This window comes from Panthera uncia, chromosome A2, assembly GCF_023721935.1.
Source record: "Panthera uncia isolate 11264 chromosome A2, Puncia_PCG_1.0, whole genome shotgun sequence".
NCBI classification, from domain to species: domain Eukaryota; kingdom Metazoa; phylum Chordata; class Mammalia; order Carnivora; family Felidae; genus Panthera; species Panthera uncia.
The window spans coordinates 41,343,210-41,363,639 of NC_064816.1; the positions used below are offsets into that span (position 1 = coordinate 41,343,210).

The 20,430-nt window shown below is 36.7% G+C and overlaps 1 pseudogene; it reads right to left on the reverse strand.

Annotated features, from left to right (window-relative positions):
• Positions 1 to 213: 213 nt before the first annotated feature.
• LOC125930372 (atlastin-1-like) overlaps positions 214 to 20,430 on the reverse strand; it is a 124,741-nt pseudogene continuing 104,524 nt past the window's right edge.

Sequence of the window (20,430 nt, forward strand, 5' to 3'; positions counted from 1 at the left end):
GGAAATAACATACTAACAAAATGATACAACCATGTATACATACATCTGCTTATTAAACACTGAAGTAAAAGAACTGTAACATTTTGCAGTCTTCAGAGGTGTTTGGTGTTTTACTCTGTTCTGATAAAAGCAATTTGAATGTTTGCATAGAGATATAAAAACTTAATATTGAACTGAAAAATGGTTACACATCTGCATTTTAAAAAATTTGAATTAAATTTTCTCCCTTGCTGGTGGTTTAGTAGAATCTTACTTTGGAGCAGGAAAACATTGATGATACAGATTTTTTTATCAGTTGCTGCCATACTATAAAGCTTGTAAAAAGCCCAAGTCCCACAAGGGTGTACCTACCTGATCTCTTACAGCACCCAGCTGTTGGTATTCTCCAGAGTAGCAAATATATGCCCTGGAGCACAGGGTGATAAGGGTCAATTCCATTATCATATTGCATAGTTGAGCTGTAATGTCCAAACCAATGAATCTAGTTAAACCAGCAATCGCTCATATGATAAAGATGCCAATAAACAGGGTGGTGTGGTATGAGCTGTATGGAAGATATTTTTGCTATTATTATGCTTGATATACTGGATGTAGAGTTTATCTGTTTTACTCCTTAACTGCTGCTAATAACAGTAGCTACATTCTTCTTCATACATCTTTTTCACCCTTCAATATAGTTTTACAAATTCTTCCTTAAGCTCCAGATATTTGGTCTGCAAGTCAGTTGGGACCAGAAATGGTTTCTTGTAACCACAAATCTTGTTGTGTTGTATGTGCCTTTACCAGTTGCTATGGACACTAAATTGTTAGTTTCTGCTGTGGCCTATACATGGATTTGGGATTTGGTAATTCTTCACCTTGATAGATTTTTATATGAACCTTGAAGTAGTCTGCCAGACCTTGGAAAGTGATTTTATTCCCTTTGAATATTTTTTCGCCTTTATTTACCTTTTCTTTCTTTTTTTTTTAAATATAATTTATTGTCAAATTTGCTAACATACAGTGTGTAAAGTGTGCTCTTGGTTTTTGGGGTAGATTTCTGTGGTTTATCGCTTGCATAAAACTCCAAATGTTTATCCCAACAATTGCCCCCATCAATGCTCATCACCCATTTTCCCCTCTCCCCCAGCCCCCCATCAACCCTCAAATTGTTCTTCGTATTTAAGAGTCTCTTATGGTTTGCCTCACTCCATCTCTGTTTGTAACCATTTTTTTTCCCCTTTCTCTTTCCCCCATGGTCTTTTGTTAAATTTCTCAAGATCCACATATGAGCGAAAATATATGATATCTCTCTTTCTCTGACTGAGTTATTTCACTCAGCGTAATACCTTCCAGTTCCATCCACGTTGCTGCAAATGGCCAGATTATATTCTTTCTCATTGCCAAGTAGTATTCCATTGTATATATATAAACCGCATCTTCTTTATCCACTTGTCAGTTGATGGACATTTAGGCTCTTTCCATAATTTGGCTATTGTTGAAAGCACTGCTATAAACATTGGGTACATGTGCCCCTATACATTAGCACTGTTGTATCCTTTGGATAAATTCCTAGTAGTGCTGTTGCTGGGTTATAGGGTTAATTCTGTTTTTTTTTTAATTTTTTGAGGAAGCTCCACGCGGTTTTCCAGAGCAACTGCACCAGTTTGCATTCCCACTAACAGTGCAAGAGAGTTCCCATTTCTCTACATTCTTGCCAGCATCTGTAGTTTCCTGATTTGTTCATTGTAGCCACTCTGACTGGTGTGAGGTGGTGTCTTAGTGTGGTTTAGATTTGTATTTCCCTGATGATGAGTGACGTTGAGCATCTTTCCATGTGCCTGTTGGCCATCTGGATGTCTTCTTTGGAAAAGTGTCTATTTATGTCTTCCACCCATTTCTTCACTGGATTATTTGTTTTTCAGGTGTTGAGTTTAGGAAGTTCTTTATAGATTCTGGATACTAACCCTTTATCTCATATGTCATTTGCAAATAACTTTTCCTGTTCTGTCAGTTGCCTTTTACTTTTGTTGATTGTTTCCCTTGCAGTGCAGAAGATTTTCATCTTGATGAGGTCCCAATAGTTCATTTTTGCTTTTAATTCCCTTGCTTTTGGATATGTGTCAAGCAAGAAATTGCTGCAGCTGAGGTCAGAGAGGTTGTTGCTTGCTTTCTTTTCTAGGGTTTTGATGGCTTCCTGTCTCACACTTAGGTCTTTCATCCATTTTGAGTTTATTTTTGTGAATGGTGTAAGAAAGTGGTCTAGTTTAATTCTTCTGCATGTTGCTATCCAGTTCTCCCAGAACCATTTGCTAAAGAAACTGTCTTTTTTTCCATTGGATATTCTTTCCTATTTTGTCAAAGATTAGTTGGCCATACATTTGTGGGTCCAATTCTGGAGTCTCTATTCTATTCCATTGGTCAATGGGTCTTTTTTTCTGACAGTACCATACTATCTTGATGATTACAGCTTTGTAGTAGAGGCTAAAGTCTGGGATTGTGATGCCTCCCGCTTTGGTTTTTTTCTTTCGGTATTACTTTGGCTATTGAGGGTCTTTTGTGGTTCCATACAAATTTTAGGATCATTTATTCTAGCTTTGAGAAGAATGCTGTTGCAATTTTGATTGGGATTGCATTGAATGTGTAGATTGCTTTGGGTAGTATCGACATTTTAACAATATTTATTCTAATCCATGAGCATGGAATATTTTTCCATTTCTTTGTGTCTTCAATTTTCTTCATAAATTTTCTATAGTTTTCAGTATACATATCTTTTACATATTTGGTTAAGTTTATTCCTAGGTATTTTTTGGTTCTTGGTGTAATTGTAAATGTCATCAATTTCTTGATTTCTCTTTCTGTTGTTTCATTATTTGTGTATAGAAATGCAACAAATTTCTGTATGTTGATTTTGCACCCTGCAATTTTCTGAATTCAAATATCAGTTCTAGCAGGCTTTTGGTGGAGTCTTTTGGGTTTTCCATGTAGAGTATCATGTCATCTGTGAAAAGTGAAAGTTTGACTTCTTTGCCAGTTTTGATGCCTTTTATTTCCTTTTTTTTTGTCTAATTGCTAATGCTAGGAATTCCAACACTATGTTAAACAACACTGGTGAGAGTAGACATCCCTGTCGTGTTCCTGATCTCAGGGGGAAAGCTGTTAGTTTTTCTTCATTGAGGATGATATTGATATTAACTGTGGGCTTTTCATATATGGTTTTTATGATGTTTAGATATGTTCCTTCTGTCCCAACTTTCTTGAGGGTTTTTACCAAGAAAGGATGCTGGGTTTTGTCAAATGCTTTTTCTGCATCTATTGATAGGATAATATGTTTTTTATGGTTTCTTTTACTAATGTGATGTATCACATTGCTTGATTTGTGAATATTGAACTAGCCCTGTAGCCCAGAATGAATCCCACTTGATCATGGTGAATAATTCTTTTTCTATGCTTTTGAATGTTATTTGCTGGTATCTTGTTGAGAAATTTTGCATCCATGTTCATGAGGGATACTGTAATTCTCCTTTTTTTGTGGGGTCTCTGTCTGGTTTGGAATCAAGGTAATGCTGGCTTCATAGAATGAGTCCAGCATTTTTTCTTCCATTTATATTTTTGGAATAACTTGAGAAGGGTAGGTATTAAATCTGCTTTAAATGTCTGGTAGAATTCCCCAGGTTAGCCATCTGGGCCAGTACTCTTATTTGTTGGGAGATTTCTGATAACTGATTGAATTTCTTGACTAGTTATGGGTCTGTTCAAATTTTCTATTTCTTCTTATTTGAGTTTTGGTAGTGTGTGGGTGTCTAGCAATTTGTCCATTTCTTCCAGGTTGGCCACTTTGTTGGCATATAATTTTTCATAGTATTCTCTGAGGGATTGATTGTGGTAAATCCATTTTCATTCGTGATTTTTATCAGTTGGGCCTTCTCTATTTTCTTTTTGAAAACTCTGGCAAGTGGTTTATCAATTTGTTTATTTTTTTCACAAACCAGCTCTTAATTTCATTGATCTGTTCTGGTTTTTCTTCTTTCTTTCTTTCCTTCCTTCCTTCCTTCCTTCCTTCCTTCTCTCTTTTTTTTGTATTCTGTATTGTTTATTTCTGCTCTGATCTTCATTATTTTTCTTCTGCTGCTATCCTTGGGGTTTCTGTGTTGCTCTGCTTCTAGTTCCTTCAGGTGTGCTGTTAGATTTTGTACTTGGGAGTTTTCTTGCTTCTTGAGATAGGCCTGGATTACAATGTATTTTCGTCTTAGGACTGCTTTGCTGCATCCCAAAGGGTTTGGACTGTTGTGTTTTCATTTTCATTTGTTTCCATATATTTTTTAATTTATTCTTCAATTTCTCGTTGACCCATTCATTCTTCAGTAGGATGTTCTTCAACCTCCATCCATTTGGAGGTTTTATAAACTTTGCTCTGGTTGATTTCAAGTTTCATAGCATTGTGATCTGAAAATGTGCATGGTATGGTCTCAATTCTTTTATATTTATTGAGGGCTGTTTTGTGACCTAGTATGTGATCTATCTTGGAGAATGTTCCATGTGCACTCGAGAAGAATGTGTATTTGGTTGTTTTAGGATAAAAAGTTCTGAATATATCTATCAAGTCCATCTGGTCCAGTGTATCATTCAGGGTCACTGTTTCTTTATTGATTTTCTGTCTGGATGATCTGTCCCCTGCAATTAACACATTCTTACCAGGCGTGGAGGGGTGTGGTTTGGTGTAGGCAGGTTCCACCTCCACTGGGGGCTCCCTGTCTGGTGCCCTGAGGCCCCACCTTGTTGGTGATGGGGAGAAAAATGGCGACACCCCAGTCTCCCTTCCATGGACCACGTGTCCCAAACCACTCTGTTTAGGCTGTCTTCACAGTGCTATGGCCACAAATGAGGCAGTTTGTCCCACTTTGCTGACTCCCCCAATGTCTTAAAGAATTGAACCCCAATGTCTTAAAGAATCCCACTGCAGGTTTCTGGTTTCAGGGAAAAGCCATCCCATTTCACAGTGCTGCATGCGTGGTTTGTCCTGCTCCACCCACTCTCGCACCTCGCTGGCAATCGGGTGGGGTTTAAACCCCAGTGTCTTAGAGTATCCCATTCTGTGTGCCCCAGTACTGGGGAGTGCCACTCCACAAGGCTGATATTTTGCATCTGGCTGGCAGGAGCAGGCAGTCTTTGTCCTTTGAACAGATATATACCTTCTTCCCACAGCACTCCAGGAAGGGGATCGCTTTTTCCCACTGCAGACTGTGCCTCTGAACTGGTTACTGAGCTCGGGGCTGGCTTATCTCTTCCCCAGGTGTGTGAACTGGGCAGCTGGCCCCAACCTGGAGGAAGCCCCACAGTTAGAGATTGGATCTTTCTCTGTCCGGTAGGAGGTTTTTCTCTTGTGCAGACACAATCCTGCCCTTCCTCAGCCTCTCTTTCTATTCCCTTTGTCTCTCTGTAGAAGGGGATCTCTCCCCTCTGTGTCTGTGCAGCCCATTTTATCTCTCCCAGTTCAAAATCACGTACCTGTGGCCCACCAGGTTGTCCCCGTGGGTCCCTTGAGATGTCTTTGTCCCTCGGAAGCCTGGACTGTTGGAATTCAAAGTCCTTTGGCCTCAACACTGCTGTGTTTGGGGGACAAGGGAACTTTGGGTCTCCCTACTTCTCCACCATGTTGGATCTTTCCATCCTTTGATTTCTTTAAAATCTAGGCTCTCAGGACTAAGGCATACAAGAAATCTGTGTTTTCAAGTTTTGATGAATTCATCATCTATTTCTTTAAATTTTCTATCAAAGTATGGATTGGTAGCTATTAAACCAAGATGAGGTAGCAGAAAACAGTATGTTTTCAAACAGAGTAGATGTGTTTTCAAACATTCTGTAGTTATTCATGTTGGTTCTCTGAAAACTTGAGGAAGTTTTCCAAAAATTTGGTGCCACCATCAGCTTCCCCAAATTCATGCGGGGAACTTTAGTTCTCAAAGAAATAATATCAGGCCTTGAAATGGCTTCAGGAATATTCCCCCGTCAGGAATATTTCCCAGCCATACTCATCAAAAAGGTGGAGATTCTGAAGATCATTCTCTTAGACATTTTAGAATTGGTTATATACCTGTATGAAGCTGATCATTTTGCTGAGGGCAAATACTGTGGATGAATCTTTCAAATTGACTGTCAAAGGTTCCCTGAGCAACTATCAATAACACTGCAACCGTTTTACCATCAGGCTTATTGAAAAGGAAAACGACGACTCCATATCTCAATTATTTTGCTCTCTTATTATACCTCTCTGTGAAAAACCAGTCAGTGGTTCATTATAATGTCCAATCCAATGAACTAATACCTGATTGTACATGTATTTCAACATGAACTCTTTCAGAAATGATTTTCCTTTCATAATGCTCCAGCAACAGATACAGCAATGATCTCTGTGACCCTGAAAGCCTCCAGGGGAAGCACTTGATTTAGTGTGATCTCATCTATCTCAGAGGAATGGTCATCTTTGACAGTGAAGACTTGGACTGGTCCTACAGTGACAGAACCTCACCACCATCAGTGTTCAGACCACCATGGCCAGAAATTATAGGGACTAAAATAGCTCAGGTGGATTTTCAGGAAAAACAATAACAACAACAACAACAATAAATGAATATAGCTCAGAAGAGGAGGATCCAGTGGAAAAGGCAGGACTTTTCACAAAAATTAACGCACAATGGATTCAAGACCTAAGTGTAAACAACAACAACAACAGCAACAACATAAAAATCCTAGAAGTTAACATACAGGAAAATATAGATGATTTTGAGTTTGACAATGACTTTTTAAATTCAAGGATGAAAGCATAATTCAGGAAAGCAAAAAAAAAATAATTGGTAAACTGGAATTCAATAAAATTAAAAATTTCTGCTTTGCAAAATACACTGTCAAGAGAATGAAAAGAACAGTGACTGGGGGAAAAATTTTCCAAAGGATGTGTCTAATAAATGATTGTTATACAAAGTATGCAAAGAACTCTTAAAATTCAACAATAAGACCGGGGAACCTGGATGGCTCAGTTGGTTGAGCATCCGACTTTGGCTTAAATTATAATCACACCGTTCATGAGTTCATGCCCTGTGTCTGGCTCTATGTTGACAGCTTAGAGCCTGGAACCTGCTTCAGATTCATTCTCTCTCTCTCTCTCTCTCTCTCTCTCTCTCTCTGCCCCTCCCCCAATGCTCCCTTTCTCAAATAAACATTAAAATTTTTTCAAACATTAAAACAAACCTCAGCAATAAGAAAATAAACATCCTGATATAAAAACATGCCAGAGACCTTAATAGATACCTCACCAAAGAAGATATATGGATGACAAATAAGCATAAGAAAAGATGCTCCACATTGTGTATAATTAAAGGAATGCAAGTTCAGACAGCAATGAGATACCACCGCATACCTGGTAGAATGGCCAAACTCCAGAACACTGACAACACCAAATACTGGCAAGGATATGAGGTAGCAGGAACTTGGATTCATCACTGTTGGGAATGTAAAATGGCACAGCTACTATGCCAAACAATTTGGTTGTTTCTTAAAAACTAAACATATTGTTACCATACAATCCACCAGTCATACTGCTTGGTATTTACCAAAAGAAGTTGAAACCCTATGTCCACACAAAAACCTGCACTTGAATGTTTATACTATTTCTATTCATAATTGCTAAAACTTGTAACAACATTGACATCCCTTTGTAAGTGAATGGATAAAGTAGGTACATCTAGATGATGGAATGTTACTAAAAGAGAAGTGAGCCATCAAGCCATGAAAAGACATGGAAGAAAATTAAATATATTACTAGGTAAAAGAAACAAACCTGAGAAGACTACATACTGTGTGTTACTAACTGTATGACATTCTGGGTAAGGCAAAACTATGGAGACAGTGAAATGATCAGTGGTTGCCAGGGGTTAGAGAAGAGGGGGGCATAAATAGAGTGTTAAAAATTCAGTGAAACTATTCTGTTTGATACTATAACAATAGATACATGTTATGTGCCTTTGTCTGAACCCAAAGAATGCTCATTGCCCAATGCCAGAAGTGAACCCTAATGTAAACTATGGGCTTTGGATAATAATGATATACAATTCATCACTTGTAATAAATGCACCTCTTTGGTGGAGAATGCTGGCAATGGGGGAGGCTATACATGTGTGGGGGAAGGAAGTTTATAGAAAAATCTCTGTACTTTCCACTCTGTTTTGCTTTGAACTTAAAACTGCTCTAAATATAAAGTCCATTAAAAACAAAAGTCTGCCAAATCTAGAAGAGAGAGCATGGCCATGTCAACACCTTGATTTTGGCCTTCTAGCTCTGGAACTCTGAAAGGATAAATTTCTGTAGTTTTCTTTGGGCCACCTATTTTGTGTTATTTTTTTATAGTTTTGTTATAGTAGCCCTAGGAAACTAAGAATAAGCATAGATAAGTTATCCTGGATGGTTTGGTAATTCTCACTTACAAATATATCTGTCATGATGATGATGATGTTAAGGATGATGATGATGATTGTTGGGAAATAGGTTCAAGAATTCCTTACACTTACATAAGTATACATATTACATAACTTACACATGCAAGTTAAAGATTACTGTCTGATTGTTTTCTCCACATTCACATGTGTAAGATCTTGTTTTCTTCATGTCCACCATGTGTATCAGATCTTGTGAGCTCAATAAATATGGAGACAAATCCGTGTTTGGGGCTGTCCCAGACATTAGCCTCTCTCGTATTTAATTTTGCATCTGCTCTCTTGCTGGACAAGAGAGAACTCCAGACTAACAGTCTGCAACAGATGATGATGATTTAATTGTAGGGTGGGGTGGAATGTTGCAATGGAAAACATGCCTTTACCATTCCAATTTACTTTATATTAATCTGTTCAAAGTTTCTGTTTGAATATTTGATGAAATTGTTATGTCATCTCATTTTTACATATTTATTAATAGAATATCAGTAGCAATGATAATGACCTCTTTTTGTTTAGCAGTTCTTCCTTTAGCTTATCTTTCCTGATAAATTTTCTCATATATAGCAAGGAGAAACAAGGGATATTCTTAACACTTTGAATGGAAAAATGTTTAGGCAAAATTCTTTAGCACATTTTTTGTCTTACACATTACTACAGGCAACCATATTGCTAAGCTCAATTTTTGCATAAGATTTTCTTCATTTTCCTTTAAGTCTTTGTGTTCTAAGCACTTTAAACTTTTACCAGCATTCTGCTTGCTTCCAAAGTCATTCTCCTATTTTAGAATTTTTGTCATTGTAGCATCCCATTTCTTACTGCTGAGTTTAGCTACGTATTATTTCATGAAAAAATGATCACAAATTTAGTAGCTTAAAACAACAAACATTTATAATTTTGCTGGGGTTGGATAACTCACTCCCTTGTCATATGGCCCTCTCTGTTGGCTCTGAGTATCTTCACAACATGGCAGCTAGCTTGCTTCCCTCAGGAAGAATGATCCAAAAGACAGGACCTAACGTCATTTTCAAGTGATATGCCATCACCTCTGCTGTATTCTATAGTCACACAGACAAATCCTAGTACCGTGTAGGAGATGACTTCATAAGGGTCTAGAAGCAAGAGGTGGGATAAGGGAATCTTTGAGTCTAGCTCCTACAGCTATTAAGGTATAATCTCCATCAACACCATAGCGATTGGGCTTTGTCAAGACTATCAACATGAAGTCTGCTGGATCTTCATCTAATAGTGGTCAGTTGAAATGAATACATTGAGATTTATTATGTAATAGGAATTTCTGCAATTTGATTGTGTGGGTAATTGGTACTTATAATCAAAACTAGCAGACAAATGATTTAAAAATCTGTATCAATATGAGGTTTCACTTATAATATATTCCAACTATCCTGACACTTGAGGAAAACATTATAATGAAGATCATTTTTATAAGTGGCATCTTCTTAATCTTGGTTTCAAATGAAGCAAAAAATGGTATTGAAGGGCTTATTTGGACTAATGGTACAGTCCAGTTATTTCAATTAGAGTCATCCAGCTACTAGTGAGCTGACTGTATTATTGGAACAGTCCCTTTAAACTACTGACCAAGTCTTGCCAGGCTCGGCAGGCAGCATCTAATGTGATTACCCCCTAATGTGTTACAGCGGTTAGGAAGTCTATAAAACAATTTTAACAGGGTTTAGAAATACCACTTCTATAAAATGGGCAGACATAAAGTTAATTCTTTAACGCATTTCATTAAGAGAAAAGTGTTTACTTTCCTCTCTGCAAACAATCCACTCATGAATCTGGAAAGTATCACCTGAGAATGCTACTGAAGTCAATAAGATCAAATAGAATAATGACAGGTATTGTGATGGAAATTCTACAAATTCTACTCCAAAATATATTCCCCTATAAGAGCTGCTATAAACTATGCTTGGATTTAGCCATCTTGGCAGAAGATTTAAAAAGAAAAGACACATTCACAGCTATGCAATTAGAGGAGAATCACACCAGCAATTAGTTGTAGAGTAGGTGTTACTTCTATGTTAGCATCTATTTTCAGTTATTTATGCTTTGGCTTTTTTCGTTGTTTCTTTCTTTCTGTGAGAGTTTGCCGTCAAACAGCACTGTCTGAGTTCATCTGTGATAGAGTCCCCGAATGCTCATGTTAGGAGGAATTTTAACCTAACCTTGCCAATTTCTGTTTAAGACTTTTTTTCCCCTTTGAATCAATTGAGGTTTACTTCTGGAATTTGAAGCCTCTTCTGAACTTAAATAGCTTTAGTGAGAGAACTCATTACCATCTGAGGGAGGACTTTCTATAACAAATCAACATGGTCAGTTATTCCTCAACTGGAGACTCAGTTTATCCACCTGAGTTTCTAAATGTTGACATAAACTCTACCTGTGTTAACATTTAGCCTGAGTCTCATTCCTTTTTCACAAGACAGTCCTTTGCATATTTATGATAGACCTTTTTGCCTTTTTGTAAGTGGAGTCACCTCATGAAACTGAAGAATACCATCATATTTTGACTTGCTTAATCAGGTTATCATTGATTTTCTTACGACAGGATTATATTTTTGTTTTTGTTTTTGTTTTTATTCTTTGTACCCTTACAACATCAAGAAGCTGCTTGATTGCTGTATTTTTACATATTGTGAGAGATTTGGTCCTGGTGCCAATGACATTGAAGGGATAGCTTTAGTCAAAAGATTTTGGTAGTCTTCTACTACAATATACTTCTTAACCCATGGTGGCACATGGGGATGGCTGAATGAAATAATCTTGACAGTTTGCATGGTAATGGAAAACTGATGAGGGCAGATGTTGATTTGCAGAGTCATAAAATATAAGATCAAGAGGAAAGTCAAATCACATGTGTAGAATGTAGCTTTTTAAGGAATTGACATATCCAGAGTGATGTCAAAACGAGACAGGAAATTAAGATGGGGACTCTGTAAGTTAAATAGTATATATGCACATATATTGGCATTGAAAAGCATTTACTAACTTCTACAGTTACAAGAATCTGAGTAGTACTATTCGAGAATGTTGGGGACATTTTGGGGACATTTCTTCAATAGTTGAATGAGAACCTGGGGTAACAATGCATGTTTAATTCATCCAACATTCAGTCACCAGGCATTTATCTCTTCCTTCTTTTGAGACAGGAAATGTTTTGGTAGCGTGTTTTGGGTACACAATGCACAATTTTAGACAATGGCATAACCACAAATTTATTAAAATACTACGATGATCATAAAGAAGGCACAGTATGCTGATTTTGAAGTTCCAAGAGGGCTTTATATCTAAACTATTTTATTGACTAGAAAATACATTTTATAATAATGATTATAAAAGTTTTATGAGATTGTTTTATGGTGTACATTTTTTATAACTTTAAAAATACCAATGAGAGCTTGCATTTGCCAGCTTTTCTAGGGTTTGCATCCAGCGACTAAACCCTAATTTATATTTTACTTGCTCTAACTGGTTCTCCTCCAGATTCTTTGCTCTGGGTAAAATTTCAGATGTCACTGGAAGGGAAATCTGTAAGAATGTCATAGAAATGCAGAACTTTTAATGTAATCCAACTGAGTAGAGCCAGGCTAATCCTGTCATTGAACTTTGTAAACAGAAAGTAGTGTATGCTAAATTTCTCAAGGACCATAGTAGTGAGGTGAGGCTACTAGGTTCATACTATAGAACTAAAAGCAAAGCACTGAAAAGGATTGCATTTTATAAGCCCCAAATAATAGCCACCAGCAGGAGTGATAATATAGTTTTTAATGGGAAAAAAACCAACTTGTTTAGGAAAAAAGATATGTTTTTTTTTATTAACAGAGCTACTAGATATTATAAGAGTTGCTAAATGTTATTCTAGAATCCCCTTTAAAAATCATATTGTAGGGGCATCTGGGTGGCTCAGTCAATTGAGCAGTTGACTGTGGCTCAGGTCATGATCTCATGGTTCATGGGTTCAAGCCCTGCATCAGGCTCTATGTTGACAGCTCAGAGCCTAGAGTCTGCTTCAGAGTGTCTCCCTCTCTGCCCTTTCCTTCTTGCACTCTGTCTCTCTCTCAAAAATAAATAAACATTTAAAAAGTTAAAAAAAAATCATATTATAACAGACTTCCATTTCCAGAAACATAGAATAGACATACTTTCTACTTTTCTTCCCTTTAAGTAAAGCCAAAAACCCTGGACATTTTATACAAAATAAACATCAGACTCTGAAAGTGGAGGGAAGAAGGCAGACTGGCTGAGGATCTTGGGACCCAGGGGAAAACATGGTGGTGAATTCCTTGGTTTTCTTTTTTTTAAATTACATTTGTTTGTTTATTTCATCTTTTTTTTTTTAATTCAAACTCAAGTTAACATACAGTGTAGTCTTGGTTTCAAGAGTAGAACACAGTGATTCATCTCTTACATATGACACCTAATGCTTATCCCAAAAAGTGCCCTTCTTGAAGCCCTTCAGCCATTTAGCCCATTCCCTCACCTCACCTCTCCTTCAGCAACCCTTCGTTTGTTCTCTGGATTTGAGTGTTTCTTATGGTTTGCTCCTACTCTGCTTTTATCTTGTTTTTCCTTCCCTTCCCCTATCTGTTGTGTTTCTCAAATTCCACATATGAAATCATGTCATACTTGTCTTTCTCTAACTGACTCATTTCGCTTAGCCTTGGGCTTTCTTTATGAATCTCACCACTGAGACTTAGAGGTAAAGAATCCAGCAATCCAGGAAGGTCAGCAATCCAGGGGGCTGGGGGAGGAATAGCTAATTAGAATCCTTCTCTCTCTGGCCAGAGGAGTAGTAAAAGGAGAGCCTAACGAGAAAGAAAACTTTTTTTAAAAATTTTTTTAATGTTTTATTTTTGAGACAGGGAGAGACAGAGCATGAGCAGGGAAGGGTCAGAGAGAGGGAGACACAGAATCTGAAACAGGCTTCAGGCTCTGAGCTGTCAGCACAGAGCCCGACGTGGGGCTCAAACTCACGGACCGTGAGATCATGACCTGAGCCAAAGTCAGACGCTTAACTGACCAAGCCACCCAGGCACCCCAGAAAGAAAACTTTTAAGTTGGTCAGACACCACCAGAAAGACTGTAGTCCCACCCCCACCAGCAAAAGCCAAGCAGGGAGCCCAGACCACTACCTTATGAGGTAGTAATGAGGTGCTCTGACCCCCACCAGGGTAGTGTCAGAGGAGATAAAGTAGGAAATTGAATCTCTCATCCATGTCAGGCAGTAATGAGCTTCTTTCTCCCACTGTAGTCAGTGGAGACAATGCATGGAACCTGGACTTCCACTGCAAACCTGTGGTTTTAAAAAAGACTGGAGTAGATATTCATTTACTTTGTTTTCCTTCCACACGTCACTTGGACCATAAAGATCTCCTGGTTTTTGTTTTTTTCTTATTTTTTTTAAAGATTTTTAAAATATAATTTATTAGTAAATTGGCTTTTATACAACACCCATTGTTCATCCCAACAAGTGCTCTCCTCACTGCCCATCACCCATTTTTCTCTCTTCCCCAACCCCCATCAACCCACAGTTTATTGTCTGTATTTAAGAGTCTCTTATGGTTTGCCTCCTTCCCTCTCTGTTTGTATCTTTTGTTTTCCTCTTCCCTTCCCCCTTGGTCTTCTATTAAATTTCTCAAGATCCACATATGAGTGAAAACATATGGTATCTGTCTTTCTCTGCCTGACTTATTTTGCTTAGCATAATACCCTCCATTTCCATCCACGTTGCTGCAAATGGCAGGATTTCAATCTTTCTCATTGCCATGTAGTATTCTATTGCATATATAAACCACATCTTCTTTATCCATTCATCAGTTGTTAGACATTTAGGCTCTTTCCATAAATTGGCTATTGTTGAAATTGCTGCTCTAAACATTGGAGTACATGTGCCACTATGCATCAGCACTCCTGTATCTCTTCGGCAAATTCCTAGCAGTGCTATTGCTGGGTCATAGGGTAGTTCTGTTTTTAGTTTTTTGAGGAACCTCCACACTGTTTTCCAGAGTGGCTGTACCAGTTTGCATTCCCACCAACAGTGCAAGAGGGTTCCCATTTCTTCACATCCTCTTCAGCATCTATAGTCTCCTTATTTGTTCATTTTAGCCACTCTGACTGGCATGAGGTGGTATCTCAGTGTGGTTTAGATTTCTATTTGCCTGATGACGAGTGACATTGAGCATCTTTTCATATTTCTGTTGGCCATCTGGATGTCTTTGGAAAAGTGTCTATTCATGTCTTCTGCCCATTTCTTCACTGGATTAATTGTTCTTCAGGTATGGAATTTGGTGAGTTCTTTATAGATTTTGGATACTAACCCTTTATCTGATAGGCCATTTGCAAATATCATTTGCCATTCTGTCAGTTGCCCTTTAGTTTTGTTGATTGTTTCCTTTGCAGTGCAAAGGATAAGTGCAAGCTTTTTATCTTGATGAGATCCCAGCCTTGGATATACAGATGAATTCTGTGGAGATCTTAAAAATCTCAATCTCCCAGCTGCACTTCAGACCAATTACAGTAGAGGGTGGAACCCAGGTGTTAGCATTTACATCTTCCATGGCATTTTGATGCACAGCTCCTGTTGAAGATCACTGCTTAGATATTCTCTAAAATACCTCCTGTTTCATAAATTCTAAGATTCTTAGAATTCTCACATTGATTCTCCTAAAGATTGGAGAGGTTCAGTAAATTGTGTGTAATTTTATATGGGGACCTGGGATTGATGCAGAAGCATTAATTTTGTACCTCTGCTTGCTGAGCTGAACAAATCATACCAACTCTTTAGGTGTCTACCCAATCTAAAAAAGTATCACAGATTAATCTTATTTCTAGGGCAAATATTTTATGTAACCCAGGAAAGTCATTTTCTTACTCTGGGTCTCATTTTCTTTTTCCATCTATTACTCAACAGAACATACATACATTGAGATACTCATGTCAGATAGTTGTGATAAAGACAGTACCAGAAAATCAAAATAAAAGTATACAAAAATAAAAACCTACTATAAAAACATAAAAGGGCTTATGACTTCCACTTCAAATTCAGAAAGGTGGTCACAAATTTGAAATTCTTATTGCAATGCTTAAGTAAGAAACTTGTGCCCCTAGTCACTCTCCAAGGTCCAGATTACATGTCTCTGGTGAATCACAAGGTTGATAACTGCAAGTTTTATGGGTTCAATAACTAGCTATGAAAAGGCCTGCAATGGTCAGGAGCCAGTAGCAGAGCTCAGAGCCCAACAGCTTCTGTTATTTGTGTTCATACTTGTTCATTCTCTAGAGATGGTCAGAATATTCTATACAAAACTGTGTTCAGTTCTCAAGTGTGAAACTTCCATGACTGGAAACACATCAAGGCATTTTGACAGCAGATAACTTTTTACCTCCTCTCTGAGGGGTTCCTGTTCAGAACAAAAATGTAATATAGCTCAGAGTGTTATCAGAGCCATTATAAAATCCACTTGGGCATTCTGAGATTCATGCTTAATGCCTTTTTATAATTTGTGAGAATGTGTGCAGAGTCCTTATAGCATGCTAATAACATTGTATTATGCCGCCGTGCAGCACCACACTTCCCACTTACATAAGGACAAAGCTATGATGTCGAAGTCAAAGATGAAGACGAGAACTGCAAGTTAAAAAACAAGGCTTAATAGAGGCCATTGACGACTTGGGGGTAGAGTGATAAAAATTAAAAATATTAAAAACATCTAGGCCTGTCTTAGAATGATATTCAAGCTGCATTGTCAAGGCAAGCTTAAAACAAAAACAAAAACAAGAAACAAACATTGTGTGAGATGTTTATTGACTTGCTGTAGGAAAAGACATTGAAATCAGTATATATTCCAAAAAGTGAAGTGTCTACTAAAATAGGCAGCCTGAGTTAGAACATCACCCATCTTCCATATGTGTGTGTTTTCCTTCCTCAAAAATATTACCTTTATAAGCTAGAAACAACTTAAGCTGAAACAAATTTCTTGTGTCAACTGGACTTCAGTTTTATAACTTTGTCCTGAAGAATGAAATCAGACCTAAGTACTCGCTTTTGTTTTGTGACACTGCCCCTAATTTATTTAAATTTGATCATGTCACTTGGAGATTAGTAAGGTCAGTAATGAATCTATATGTGTTTCAATAATAGATTGATGTGCTGATAATGACAATCCATCCTAAAGTGAAAGAAATTTCAGATGGACATTAAACATGCTGTTTCCTGATACTTATGAAACACTGTTTCTTCCATAGAAGTAATGATGAGAATGGCATGGTTATGTGAAGAATAGAATGCAGAATAAGAATATTAAATCATCATCTATTTCATAAACAAAAACCAGGATTGATGATAAGTAAATCCATGATACTTGAGTTTTACTTTTGAAAGGAATATAAAATGTTACAACTGTCTCAGGAATTCACGTAGACACTCAGTAGGACTTGAGAGAGAAATAATAATTATACAAAATAGTGTTTTATTGGGTAAATGTTTCTTTGTTGAACTGTTATACCTGAGTGAGAAATAATGGCACCTGATTTGTTTATATTCATTATTGTCTACTTTGAGGTGGCATCGTGCCAGCATTGTAGGGAAAACCTGGTGATTATTCTCTAAATTGCATCCATTATATTAGGAAATCACCTCTTCTACTATGTTTTATGAATGACTAACTAAAGAAACTTCAAGTCTTTAAAAATGATTTATATAATCTAATCATTCATGTAAAATTAATTCTAATAATTTGTGCGAGTGTTTCAGGTCATTTTGGAATAATTAGCCATTGTTGAGGGTTTTTTACCCATCAATTAAACTAATTGCTTTTCACATAGGTGTAAATTGAATATTGATCCCTATTTTTTTTAGACTCACTTGCATAAGCAAATTATGCCTAATTACCAGCTTACCACATCATTACACAGTTATCATCAATTATACAAAAATATAATGTACTAGACTAATGAATTCTTTGTCGTGTTTTGAAGGGCTTTTTAATTGTAATTCTTGAAACAATGTTGTCATTAAAAAAAATTAAACACCATGTTTAAACCCATAACACAATAAAGCACATTATTAGTTAACCAATATACCAGCTCCTGCCTACATAGTCATTAATCTTAGAATATAGAGAATTCCTTGAAACAAGTTGAAAGAACCTCATTATTGCTATTAAAGATAGTGAATTTACACAAGCAAATATTAGACTCTGTTGGTTCTAAATGTGTTTTAGCTCAATCCTTACTGTTTCCGGTATTTATTCCTTTTCTAACTGATGAAAAATCTCTGAGAAGATCTGAAGAGGTAGGGAATTTCAATGAATCGCCAATAGAGAATAGAGTGTCATTTTAAAAAGTCAGGAGATAAAAGAACTTTATTCATCATTCATTCCATACAATGCATTATTGTCTTCTGGTGGTTTTTCTGGGTACTTTGATTCACTATTTTCCAGATTAGGTCCTTTAGAAAAACACAAAAAGACATGAAAATAAATAATGCCAAAATTCTCCTTGTGGATTTCTACACCATATGATGTCATTGTCACACATTAGTTCTTCATAGAGACTGAAGGTAAAACCAAAAAGCTATATGTATTAAAGTGCTTTTTATATGTGGGAGTATGATCTCACTATGAAAGGCTTATTTTAATACTTAGATCTCCTGCTAATAAAATCATACACATATGTGCCACTTTTTATGGGCGATGCCTTGGTGGAAGGCAGACTTCTCTCAGTTGGATGCAGTGTTGTGCAGTGTGGGTTTCCTAAGTCTGTGTCTACAGGAACAAAGAGAAGCAGAGGATGAGAAAAGCTTCTGAATGATTCTGTTGCTTAAAACTGGTAGACAGCAGGTCTTGAAGGACCTCTGGGCATTGTGAGGGTCAGTCTTTTATTTGCTCTGTATACCTAACTTTTCTCTTTTCCATAGAGATGGGGGAGGGAAGGAGGGAGACCAGTTAACATCGCTTTACTCTTTTGTGCCTTTTTGATACCAAAATGGGATGATATTTAAAAAAACATTTAGTTTTGGGGTCTCTGGGTGGCTTAGGTGGTTGAGCATCAGACTCTTGATTTTGGCTCAAGTCATGATCTCAAGGTTTGTGGATTCTGCAGGATTCAATCTCTCTCTGTCCCCCTCTCCTTTTCTGCCCCCCCCCCCCTGCATTCTTGATCTCTCTTTCTCTCTCTCTGTCAAAAATAAATATTTTTTAAGAACTTAATTTTAATCAATTTAATGAAATTTGGTCATTTTCTTAAATTGGTTGTGTTTTCTAGGGAGAACATGGGTAGGCCTCAAGGGCATTATGCTAAATGAAATAAATCAGAGAGTAAAAGACAAATACTATATGTTTTCACATATGTGGAATCTAAAAAAGCCATACTTTAGAAACAGAGTATATTGGTGGTTAGCAGGAGCTAGGAGGTGAGAAAAATGGGGAGAAGTTGGTTAATGGATACAAACTTCCTGGTATAAGATAAATAAGATCTGGGGATCTAGTGCACATGTGGTAGTTATAATTGATAACACTGTATCATATACTTGGAAGTTTTTAAGACTATGGATGGATTTTAAATGTTATCCCCCCCTCCACTACATACACACAATTATAATTATGTGATGGGAGAGAGATGTGAACTAATCGGTAATCATTTTGCAATATATATACTATCTCTTCATCACATTGTATACTTTAAATTTATGTATGCTGTATGTGAGTATCTCATTGAAGCTGTAAAAATACTAAAAATCATTAAAAACTGCTTATGTATATGTGCCCAATATGTCAGGAACTATCTTACATTTGCGTGTGCATTGTTGAAAGAAACAGACATGGTTCCTCCCCTCAAAGTGTTAATGAGAAACAGACATCAGTAAATAAGTACAACTTATACCTAATGGTAGATCTTAAAAGATCACATCACAAAAAGAACTTGTAATGATGTGAGGTAATGGGTCTTAACTAAACTTTGTGTGGTAGTCATTTCACGATCCATACATATATCAAATCATTATGTTGTGCACCTTATACACCTAATACAATGCTATACATCAGTTATCTCACTAAAACTGGAAACATTTGAAATATTAAGCCATATATATCTTAGACTCACTTAGGGAAACACAGGTCATTAGAGCTGGAAGACTCCTTGAAGATCAGATAGCTTTAATCACTGCCATCCAATATCTACTTGAATACTTAGAGTCACAGGGACTTACTACCTACTGAGGCAGCACATAGCATCTCCAGAGAGCTTTAATCATTACAGCGTTCTTAGATACATTCATTCCCTTTCTGCAACTCTTGTGGTAGCTGGAATCTAATCTTTTCTTGCAGTTTTTAGTTTTGAAGATAACCTTTGCTATCCCTTTCTGTTTTCTGTTGTCCAAACATTCACAATCCTCTATACAATTTGTATGATGTCAGACCTTTCAGAAGATTTCTCTTTGGATTTATTCCATGCATATTTCATTCTCTGGTGGCATTTAAAGTATGTGTAAAGGAAAGTCACATTTATGAAAATCATGAAAAGAAAGCAAAATCCCAAAACAAAAATCTATTATTTTCCCTTTTGTACAGTTTTAAGAGGGATCCAAATAGAAAAAACAATCACCTTATATAAAATATATGTATTCATAATATTGATACTGAATAGTATAACATATAAATAGCCTTATAGCTTGTGTTTCCTTACTTCTGAAAATTTGTGTTGTACTGAATTATTACTATATTTGGAAAAAATATTGAGATATTTAAAATCTTTTACCAAGGTAGCCCTGCCAAACTATTGATTCATGACAGTATTATACTTTCTGAAATATATATTGTTTAGTCCAAAATTTCTAACTAGTAATGAAAAATAACATTTACATGTAGACATTATTTGACACTGTTTGATTTTTGGTTGCTTTTAAACCATGGCTTCAATGATGACAACAGTACAAAACTGA